The following is an 11,623-nucleotide window of genomic DNA, read 5'->3' as shown; positions in this document are numbered from 1 at the left end:
TAAATATGCTCTCCTCCTTTACCGTGTTGATTCCCTTTATGTATATAAAAGTCTCTATCATATCCCCTTTGTCTCTTCTTTCTTCCAAGCTATACATGTTAAGGTCCTGTAACCTTTCCTGGTAAGTTTTATCCTGCAATCCATGTACTAGTTTAGTATCTTCTCTGAACTCTCTCTAGAGTATATATATCCTTCTGGAGATACGGCCTCCAGTACTGCGCACAAAACTCCAAATAAGGTCTCACCAGTGTTCTGTACAACGGCATGAGCACTTCTCTCTTTCTACTGCTTATACCTCTCCCTATACATCCAAGCATTCTGCTAGCGTTTCCTGCTGCTCTATTACATTGTCTTCCTACCTTTAAGTCTTCTGAAATAATTACTCCTAAATCCCTTTCCTCAGATACTGAGGTCAGGACTGTGTCAAATATTCTATATTCTGCCTGAGGGTTTTTACGCCCCAGGTGCATTATCTTGCACTTATCCACATTAAGTTTCACTTGCCAGAGTTCTGACCATTCTTCAAGTTTGCCTAAATCCTTTTCCATTTGGCGGATCCCTCCAGGAACATCAACCCTGTTACATATCTTTGTGCCATCAGCAAAAAGACATACCTTACCATTGAGACCTTTTGCGATATCACTAATGAAGATATTAAACAAAATTGGTCCCAGTACAGATCCCTGAGGTACCCCACTGGTAACAAGACCACTATGAGGGGAATTTATCAAAGGTTACTTCAGAAAGTCATTATAAAAAATAGTTTCTTTCTTGCTTTGGTTTTTCTTTCTTTGGTATATCAAAATGTTGCACAACATTGGGAAATTTTGTGCACGAAAGTCAAATTTTGAAAATCACCTCACATACCTTACCAGACCCATTGATATTGCGTACATAAGTGGTTTTCAAAAGACAGGATTTTATTTGCTTTGCTCTGTGGTATTCTTTATTTCCGTGCAACTTTTTTTTGTGAATGTCACTATAATAAATTCACTACTACTGCAACGTGAAATATTGAAAACTTGCTTATCTACGGTTTTGAAATAAAATTAGCTTAAAAGCCACTACCTTCAAAAAGTTGCACAGAGAGAGAGAGAGAGAGAGAGAGAGAGAGAGGTAGATCTATGATCATTATTTGACTAACATTTTATTCAAAACGATTGAATTTGTCTCCAGCATTAAAATTAATACCCAGCTTTGCTTGACAAAGGTAGACTCACTCTGCTGAAATGTTGCACTATATGGTGGAACAAATAAAGAAGCTGTTGATACTTGTCCTGGACTTCTGACTATGCTGTGATCTTTTTGTACTGGATGTTCATTGAGTCTAGACTGGCAGTTGACCGTGTGCGGAGTAGAGCATGTTTCTTACCCCTTCTCACAATGTGCATACCTTAAAGAGAGCTCCCTTGCTCAAGCCACCTACAGACAGTTTTTCCAATATGGTGGTGCAAAAACCCTTGTTTTTTTCAAAACCATATTGGATATTCTACTGGACAGGCTGCCCCTGTCATCCTGTTACCTTCCAAGCTCAGCAGCTACTCCAAGCTCTCAGTACCACAAAACGGAACTGAGGTGATCAGCGCTCTTATCACTCTCTTGAGGTGAGCGGCCATCTGTGATGGACTGACTCCACCAAAAGTGACTTCTCCTTCCGGATGACGAGCCCCAGCATATCGCAGGCAATATCCCCAGGCAGAACTAGAGATTATTGCATCCTTGTACCCAAAGAACCAGGCAACACCAGTCTTCAGGTATAAAATCAGAACTCTTTATTGTGGAACAAGTGTCTTCTTTTATAGGAAGGACATCACAGGGGGAAGGGTCAGTAAAGACAATACAGGTGACAGTGAGTCTGGGAGATAATCCAATAAAGGTGATTAGCTCTCCCTATACAGTGCCTTGAGTGCAAAAGGTGGAGGTGTGCAGAAGTTGGACTGTGTGCAAAAAGGAGAAGCATGTGTAGAATTAGTGCATTGTACAAAAGGTGAACCGTGTGCAAAAAGTGGACTGTGTGCAAAATGTGAACCATGTGCAAAAGGTGTATTGTGTAAAGGAGGTGGACAGTGTGCAAAAGGTCGGCAGTGTGCAAAAGGTAGATCATGTGCAAAAAAGTGTATGAAAACAGTAAATAAAAGTATTTTAACTCTGAGCTTTATGTCACTGGACAACATCAACTGAGGGGTACAAATAGTAATGTCCTAAAGTCCTTCCAAGTAGGTAGGGTGACTCTAGGATCCGTCACAGTGCTCCCCCTAATAAAACGGCAGACCCGGTGCGATCCCAACAGATCCACTTGGGGCTTTCCGGGCTTCAACCATCAGATGCAGTTGTCCTGGTCCTTCTCTTGGTTGGGGTGTGCGGCAACAATGTAATCCAATACCAGCAAACCCTGTATGAAGCTTACTGGGGCTCCCCTCAAAAAAAAAAATTCTGCTTTTCCCCCCCTCCCCGGCAAGGGGAGGGGGAAGGCCTGGCCCGTAGTCTGTGGGAAGGAGGCTAGCTTCCGAGCCCCTCCCAAGCAACATTTCCCAAAGGAAAACTCCATCTGTCACAAGTGAAGGGACAGGGGGCCGACTGCTTCCTCACTCGGTTGCAATATCTGCCACTGAGGAGCCGCACTGACTGTGCCAGCCCCTGTACTGTTCCACAGCCGCTGGGGATCCGGGTCAACCTTCTGGGATCCTGACTGGACCGATGCAGGGACCACAGTCCCATCTGTAACTGCAGACCTGCCGGCAGTCTTCAGTGCTAGGCAGATTGTAGCAAAACTCTGCCCTGATGCCGCCCCTTCAGCCGGAGAAGTGATCACTGGGTGGAGAGGAAGGTTGACTACCTTCTCACCTGTTTGCAATGTCTGGCCTTGGGGAGGTAAACCGACCACTCCATCTCCCAATATGGAATTCTGCAGCGGGGAAGCTGCAACCATTGTGCTTTCACCAGTACCGTTAAACAGCCGCTGGGGATCCAGGCCGACTGCCTGCGATCCCGGCTGTACCAGTGTAGGGATCACGGTTCCCTCTGTAGCTGCAGTATTCGTTGTTGAGCAGAGTATAGTAGGACTCTGCCCTGAAGCCGGCGCTTCAGCCGGGGCTGTGCTCAGTAGGTGTAAAGGGAGGTCAACTGCCTCCTCATCCGGTTGCAACCTCTTGCGCTGGGGAGATGAGCCGACCGCTCAATCTCCCTGCGTAAATTTCGCCATCTGGGGAGCCGCACTGTCTGTGCTTTCTCCTGGGCTGTTAACCCCTTAAGGACCAGGGGGATTTCCATTTTTGCACTTTCGTTTTTTCCTCCTTACTTTTAAAAAATCATAACCCTTTCAATTTTGCACCTAAAAATCCATATGATGGCTTATTTTTTGTGCCACCAATTCTACTTTGTAATGACATTAGTCATTTTACCCAAAAATCATTGTGAGACAAAATTGAAAAAAAAAATACCCATTTTGTAAGTTTTGGGGGCTTCTGTTTCTACGCAGTAAATTTTACGGTAAAAATGACACATTCTCTTAATTATGTAGGTCCATAGGATTAAAATGATACCCTACTTATATAGGTTTGACTTTGTCGTACTTCTGAAAAAATCATAACTACATGCAGGAAAATTTATACGTTTAAAATTGTCATCTTCTGACCCCTATAACTTTTTTATTTTACCGCGTATGGGTTAGTATGAGGGCTAATTTTTTTGCGCTGTGATCTGAAGTTTTTAGCGGTATCCTTTTTGTATTGATCAGACTTGTTGATCACTTTTTATAAATTTTTTCATGATATAAAAAGTGACCAAAAATACACTATTTTGGACTTTGGAATTTTTTTTGCGCGTACGCCATTGACCGTGTGGTTTAATTATTGATATATTTTTATAATTCGGACATTTCCGCACGTGACGATACCACATATGTTTATTTTTATTTTTATTTACACTGTTGTTTTTTTAAATGGGAAAAGGGGGGTGATTCAAACTTTTAATAGGGGAGGTGTTAAATGATCTTTATTCACTTTTTTTTTCCACTTTTTTTTGCAGTGTTATAGCTCCCATAGGGACCTATAACACTGCACACACTGATATTTTACATTGATCACTGGTTTCTCATAGGAAACCAGTGATCAATGATTCTGCCGCTTGACTGCTCATGCCTAAATCTCAGGCACTGAGCAGTCAATCGGCGATCGGACACCAGGAGGCAAGGTAGGAGACCCTCCTCGTGTCTAACAGCTGTTCATGATGCCGAACAGCTCCCTGAGCTAACCGGCATGGTTTCACTTTCACTTTAGACCCAGCGTTCAACTTGAACAGGGCGTCTAAAGGGTTAATAGCGCGCGGCACCACGATCACTGCTGCGCGCTATTAGCCACGGGTCCCGGCCGTTGTTAGAGGCAGGTCCGACCCGCTATGACCCGCTGCGTTATAGAAAGGGAAAGGACTCAGGACGTACCGGTACGTCCTTGGTCCTTAAGGGGTTAAACAGTCTCTGTGGATCCAGGCCAACTGCCTGCGATCCAGGGTGGACTGGTACAGGGATCACTGACCCCTCTGTAGCTGTAGAGCTGGCACTGGTGTCTGATGCTGGACAGAGTGTGGCAGAACTCAGCCCTAAGGCCGGCGCTTCCACCCTGGTGTCCTGACCGGATACTGCTAGAGCGTCGCGGTCCGGTGTGCAATCCAGGGGAAGGGGGAGACAGAGACCAGTCGTCTCATCTGTGCTGGTTTCCTCTGCTGTACATCGCTTGTGACCATAGAAATCCCCCTCAAACAAGGACAGGTAGTCTTCCTCGAGGTACCATTCCTGATACGTCAGCCAAGATAGATCCGGTTCCAGGTCTGGCACCTCCGACTGCGGCAGCATCTCTCTCCGGATGTCCCAGAGTCTGTATGCCTCGGTACGGCCGAAGTCGTACCGCTCCTCGAATGCATCCCACAATAGACCAGGCCAGCTGAAGTCTGTCCCTTCCGGAGAACAGGCTGTGTTTGGCTCCGACTGCCTGCAGCTTGCCCACCAGTACAGGGCACGGTAATGAGCCTCGAGCTCCATTTCTTTCTGCACCAATCTGTGCAGCTCAACCATTTCGCTGCCCGTGGGTTGCTCTCTGAGGTAGCGAAGCCTCAAGTGGACCTGTTCCCTGAAGAGCTGTTCTGGGGTGGGCAGGACTTGTGCTCGGCTTCTCACCGACTCCTCAAGAACAACTTCCCAAATCTGCAAGCGAATTAAGGCTCTCTCTTGCATGGACATCTCTTCCATGGCATACTGCAGCTTCGCTATACGGAGTTGTGTCAGCTGTGTAAGGACCCTGTTCACACTCTTTCGTGGAGGATCTTTGAAGAGACCCAGGAACCATTGCACCTCTCTTCGGAAATCCTCCATCCTTACAGGCTATTCCTACCAGGGTAAGTTGCTGAGACCGGGGTCAAGCCATCGGCTGCATCTCCCCCAGCTGGGCTGGTCTCAGTGTCGATCCTGGAGAAGTCAGATCCCACCGTTGCCACCAATTGTGACGGACTGACTCCGCCAAAAGTGACTTCTCCTTTCGGATGACGAGCCCCAGCATATCACAGGCAATATCCCCAGGCAGAACTAGAGATTATTGCATCCTTGTACCCGAAGAACCAGGCAACACCAGTCTTCAGGTATAAAATCAGAACTCTTTATTGTGGGACAAGTGTCTTCTTTTATATGAAGGACATCACAGGGGGAAGGGTCAGTAAAGACATTACAGGTGACAGTGAGTCTGGGAGATAATCCAATAAAGGTGATTAGCTCTCCCTATACAGTGCCTTGAGTGCAAAAGGTGGAGGTGTGCAGAAGTTGGACTGTGTGCAAAAAGGAGAAGCATGTGTAGAATAAGTGCATTCTACAAAAGGTGAACCGTGTGCAAAAAGTAGACCGTGTGCAAAATGTGAACCATGTGCAAAAGGTGTATTGTGTAAAGGAGGTGGGCAGTGTGCAAAAGGTCGACAGTGTGCAAAAGGTAGACCATGTGCAAAAAGTGTATGAAAACAGTGAATAAAAGTATTTGAACTCTGAGCTTTATGTCACTGGACAACATCAACTGAGGGGTACAAATAGTGATGTCCTAAAGTCCATCCAAGTAGGTAGGGTGACTCTAGGATCCGTCACACCATCTGTCAAAGATGTCAGTCCCTGTGGCTTTTTTCTCCTGTTGTCCTTGGGTAATACACTGTGCTGTCTCTTTTTTCTTGCATTCACAGAAATTTTTTGGATTGCTTTATTGCAAGAACCATGTCTCAATCATGTGTGGAAGAGTTACAACCCACTAAAGAAGCTGAGTTACATAGTTGCTACCAGTGTTAAATTTACAGTAAGTCTTTTTGTTAATATACAAATGAGGCTTAGTGGGAGTACCTAGGAGCACTATAACAACCCAAGAAATTTCATCCTACATCCTCTATATCTATTGGCTGTCAGTCAAACAGGGTAGGTGGATGCATGTGGGCCATGGGATGTTAACAAGGAGGACATGGGCTGGATTTACCAGGGCTTTTGCTGTGCTGGGAAATGCCTCTTGGGCACCTCATTTGAATATTAAGAAAAATACTAACATTTCCTTGATGAGACTGTTAAAATATAAATAACAGCAATGCATATCAGCTCAGCCTCCCTCCTCTGCAAGAACATGGTGCACCAATAGTTGTGGAGTAGCAGCTGCAGCTTGTAAAGACAAACTTAAGAAAATACAGTACAAATCCATTCTTGCACTTTACTGATTTATTAAATATATAAAAGGGCATCTATAAAATACATGACTACAGGTAAAAACAATCTGAAGCTTTTCGGCTTACTCTACTTTACTCATAGATGTCGCTAATAGTAACATACAGACTTGTATATGGTTCAACATAGGTTACATGTTAAAGATCACTTAGCATAATAAATTGCATTTGTTATTCTCACTTTCATTGCATAAGCATGGTTAACCCCTTAAGGACGCAGGGTTTTTCCGTTTTTGCATTTTCGTTTTTTTCTCATCACCTTCTAAAAATCAAAATGCTTTCAATTTTGCACATAAAATTCCATGTGGCTTATTTTTTGTGCCACCAATTCTACTTTGCAGTGACATTAGTCATTTTGCCAAAAAATCCATGGCGAAATGGAACAAAAATTAATTGTGCGATAAAATTTAAGAAAAAATGTCATTTTGTAATTTTGGGGGCTTACGTTTCTACGTAGTGCATTTTTCAGTAAAAATAACATCTTATCTTTATTCTGTAGGTCCATACAGTTAAAATGAAACCCTACTTATATAGGTTTGATATTGTCGTACTTCGGAAAAAAATCATAACTACATGCAGGAAAATTTATACGTTAAAAATTCTCATCTTCTGACCCCTATAACTTTTTTATTTTTCCGCGTACGGGCCGGTATGGGACTCATTTTTTTGTGCCGTGTTCTGAAGTTTTTATCGGTACCATTTTTGTATTGATCGGACTTTTTGATCACTTTTTATTCATTTTTTCATGATATAAAAAGTGACCAAAAATACACTATGTTGGACTTTGGAATTTTTTTGCGCGTATGCCATTTTTATAGTTCGGACATTTCTACACGCGGTCTTACCACATATGTTTATTTTTATTTACACATTTTTTGGGGGGGTTTTCATGGGAAAAGGGGGGTGATTCAAACTTTTATTAGGGAAGGGGTTAAATGACCTCCCATAAGGCGCTATAACACTGCACACACTGATCTTTTACCCTGATCCCTGCAAAGCCATAGCTTTGCATGGATCAGTGAGATAGGGGCTCGATTGCTCAAGCCTGTAGCTCAGGCTTGGAGCAATCAAACGCTGATTGGACACGACGGAGCAAGGTTAGGGGGTCTGCGCTCGCGTCCTAGCTGATCGGGACATCCCCATTTTGTCGTGATGTCCCGATCAGCCCGACTGAGCTGCCGGGAAGCATTTACTTTCATTTTTAGATGCGGCGATCTAAAGGGTTAATAGTGCACGGCACGCTATTAACCCAGGGTCCCGGCTATCGTTAGCAGCCAGGTCCGACCTGGTGTGGTGCGGTGTCACGGTGTGACCCCGTTTTAAACACCGGGACCTACATCCTGAAGAAGTTAATGGATATAGCTAGAATTACAAGTAAAGGTTAACCCCCTACAGAAAATATATAATGGTTTAGATGGTAGAAAAGTTTTGTTAGAAATATGTTAGTACAGTAAAATCTCCCTTAGTGGACACCTCTGAAAAGGGGACACCTCCCAATAGTGGACAGTTTTTAATTCCCCGGCAGAGTCCCATAAAACTTAATGTATTTGCACCCTCTGAATAGGGGACATTCCCAATAGCAGCCGCGGACACACCCAATAGGGGACAAAACACTCCCATTAGGGGACAAAAAACTCCCATTAGGGGACAAAACACTCCCATTAGGAGACAATAGGTGACAAAACACTCCCATTAGGGGACAAAACACTTCCAATAGGGGACAACCAGACTTATGTGCCGGTCCTACCTTGTACACGGGGCCGCTCTCAGGGGGTACAGCCAATACCCCAGTAAAGGACTAGGCCCTTGCTGCACCCTCCTGCAGAAGCCCCCAGCACAGAAGCAGAAGACCAATGTTTAAACAGCAGTCTCCTGCTTCTGTATGTCTGCTGGCCACATCATTCACCCCCCTCCTTCCCTGATCGCCCCGTGCCACTTTATTCCCCTGTGCCAAATCATCCCTTTCTTATTACCCCCTGTGCCACATCATTTCCTCTTGATCCCCTTCTGTGCTATTTAATTCCCCCTTTATTGCCCTCTGTGAAAATTCATCACCCCCTCTTTACCCCCTCCTATGCTATATTATTCCCCCTTTATCCCCCTGTGCCGCTTCATAAAGGGGGTGAGGAGTTTACACAGAGGGTAAAAAAGGGGGAATGAAATGGCACAGCAGGATCAAGAGGAAATGATGTGGCACAGGGGGTAAGGGGGGGGGGATTTGGCAGAATGCACGGAGGAATAGGATGGCACAGGGGATAAAAGATGGGGGTGAAATGATACGGGGGGGGGGGGGTGATGAGGGGAGTTTAATCGACACTGGGAGATTCTACTGTAATATTGTTTTTTATTGTGTTTTATAGGTCATTACACTCTGGGGTGAGTACAGGACAGTATTCTGTTATTGAGGAAGAATTTTTAGCCTTTTTAACAGTAAAGGACATCTCTCAATAGCGGACACTTTTTTATTCCCCATGAGTGTCCGCTATTGGGAGATTCTACTGTATTAATATATTATTCTGTTATTATGTGTTTGTACATTATGCTTATTTATTTTATGTTGGAGCTATTTATCACAGGTTCACTCAGTAGGCGTTAACCTTCCTTGTACTGCTAGCTATGTCCATAAAACATGGTTGTTAAAATGAATCTGGCATGGATAAGTGAGGAATTTAAAACTCTTGTGCCAGATATCACTGATTAAACAGTACTACCACCAACCCTGTTGTCCGCTGACTACTACAACTCCCACCAGTTCCCCATTGCCTTCTGTCAACTGGCTACTACAACTCCCACCAGTCCACCACTGCCTGCTGTTTGCTGGCTACAACTCCCACGAGTCCACCACTGCCTGCTATCCTGTCTGCTGAATACTACAGCTCCAACCAGTCTGCCGCTGCCTGCTGTCTGCTAGCTACTACAAATCCCACCAGTTTTCCACTGCATTGAGTTCCCTGGCTACTACAACTCTCACCAGCCCACCACTTCCTTCTCTCCTGTCCGCTAGCTGCTACAACTTCATGAGTCTGCCACTGCCTGCTGTCCTCTGGCTGCTTTAACTCTCACCAGTCCACCACTACCTGCTGTCGACTGGCTACTACAACTCCTTCCAGTGCATCACTGTCTGCTGGCTACAACTACCACCAGTCCACCATCACCCTTGCTGCTGTTACTACAAGCCAAATCCTTACATACACAACCCATGATCCCCCCAAAAAAAGGATACTTTTTTTTTGTCCTTTCATGCAAAAGCTATTTATTCTTTACTATTTTTGGAAACCAATCCTGTTGCTACTTCCAAAGGGGAAAATTTGTTGAAAGCTTGGAGAAATCCATTACATTTTCACTTGCCAGACTCAAAACCTGCTGCAACTAACAAAAGGGATCATTTCAATACCTCTGTGCTCATTTTAACACCGGCAAGCATATGCCAACAAACATGGATATTTTATACATCTTTATTTTAGTGTTAAAAATCATGCAGTGTTATACAGGGCTTTAGAGCTCTTAGACAGTGGTATACATGTGTTTTGAGGCATATTTCATTGCCTGTTCACAGAGAACCTGTTACAGCAAACCAAACATTTTCGGAAAGTTCAGCAGGCCTTCTTTTTCTGTTAGTTTTGCCCAGATAATAGAAATTGCAAATGAGAGATTAAGAAACATTTTACAAATGTTTTTGTTCTTCAGTTTTATCATTAGAAATATAAGATCAGAGGGTTATCTCTCCATGCATGACTTTGTTCAAAACAGATAAATGCTTATCTAATAGTATATAACTAGAAGATCGGTGGTAGATGAAGAAAAGACTACTCATTGAAAACTTTTTTTGAAAGTTTTTGTGAAAATGTAGCAGGTGCATAATCCTGGATATTGTATCTACCTACCAAATTGTTATCAAAGATCAAAATGGGTTTATAGTAAATCTAATATAATTTAATCGTTTATCACAGACAATAAAACCACAGAATAATAATTAAGAAAGGCTATCGAGTCATTTTTTCATTTCCAAAAAGTCTGTCCTAATCCTTGATTTAAATAAATGTAGTGTCAGTTAGTATCCAGCAATCATTGAGAAGGCTCTAATGACTGTGTTCTTCATATTAGGGTAGTTTTATACTGCATTCACAGGGCACATTTACCATATTAAGTGATGCAGTGGTTATAGTCTATGTGGACTTCAGCAAAGACTTTGATACAGTTCCCCATAAAGTGCTGCTAGATAAGTTATTAAAAATTGGACTTAAAGGGGTTGTCCAGTAGAAAAAAAAACAACAACCTAAATGTATTAAAACAACTTATTAATATAATGTTATTAGCCATAGTGCATGTTTCATTTTTGGCTATGATGTTTGGCTTGTAGCTGTGACATCATGTCACACTCTCTGAAAGCAGAGCTTCCATCCTTCCTCCCCTCCTCTCCTGTCTGCTTAGGACAAGACCAGTCATGTAAAGAGGGGAGTTCATATTATTGCTTATTAGATTGTAATGCAATAGTGAGAATGGATCCTAGAGACATGTCAAAAGATTTAATTGGTTTGGGTGTTTAGACCCTGACCAATTGCCAGAACAAGTCGGAAAAAAAGTGAACAGCTGATTGTTTTTCTTCTTGCTCTCTGTGCCAGCCACTCAGACAGTCCCATAGACATACTTTGTCTTAGTGCACTCTTCTCCTGTCTTGTTGTAGCAATCGGTTGCTTGTAGCTAGCAGACACCAACCGATGAAAACCTTGGACATGTCTCTACAGTGAAAATGTAGGAAAGACTTAAAGAACTAAATCTACCATGTCTTGCATTAGTATTTACCCCCTTTGGGAACAAATAGGTAGCTCACTCCCTCAGTTTAATCATCTAGATGCCACAATCACTATTGACAATCCCAGAAGTTGCGACA

This window comes from Hyla sarda, chromosome 1 (assembly GCF_029499605.1).
Source record: "Hyla sarda isolate aHylSar1 chromosome 1, aHylSar1.hap1, whole genome shotgun sequence".
Lineage (NCBI taxonomy): Eukaryota > Metazoa > Chordata > Amphibia > Anura > Hylidae > Hyla > Hyla sarda.
The sequence above is the reverse complement of the archived record's forward strand: the minus strand, read 5'-3'. Positions refer to the sequence as shown.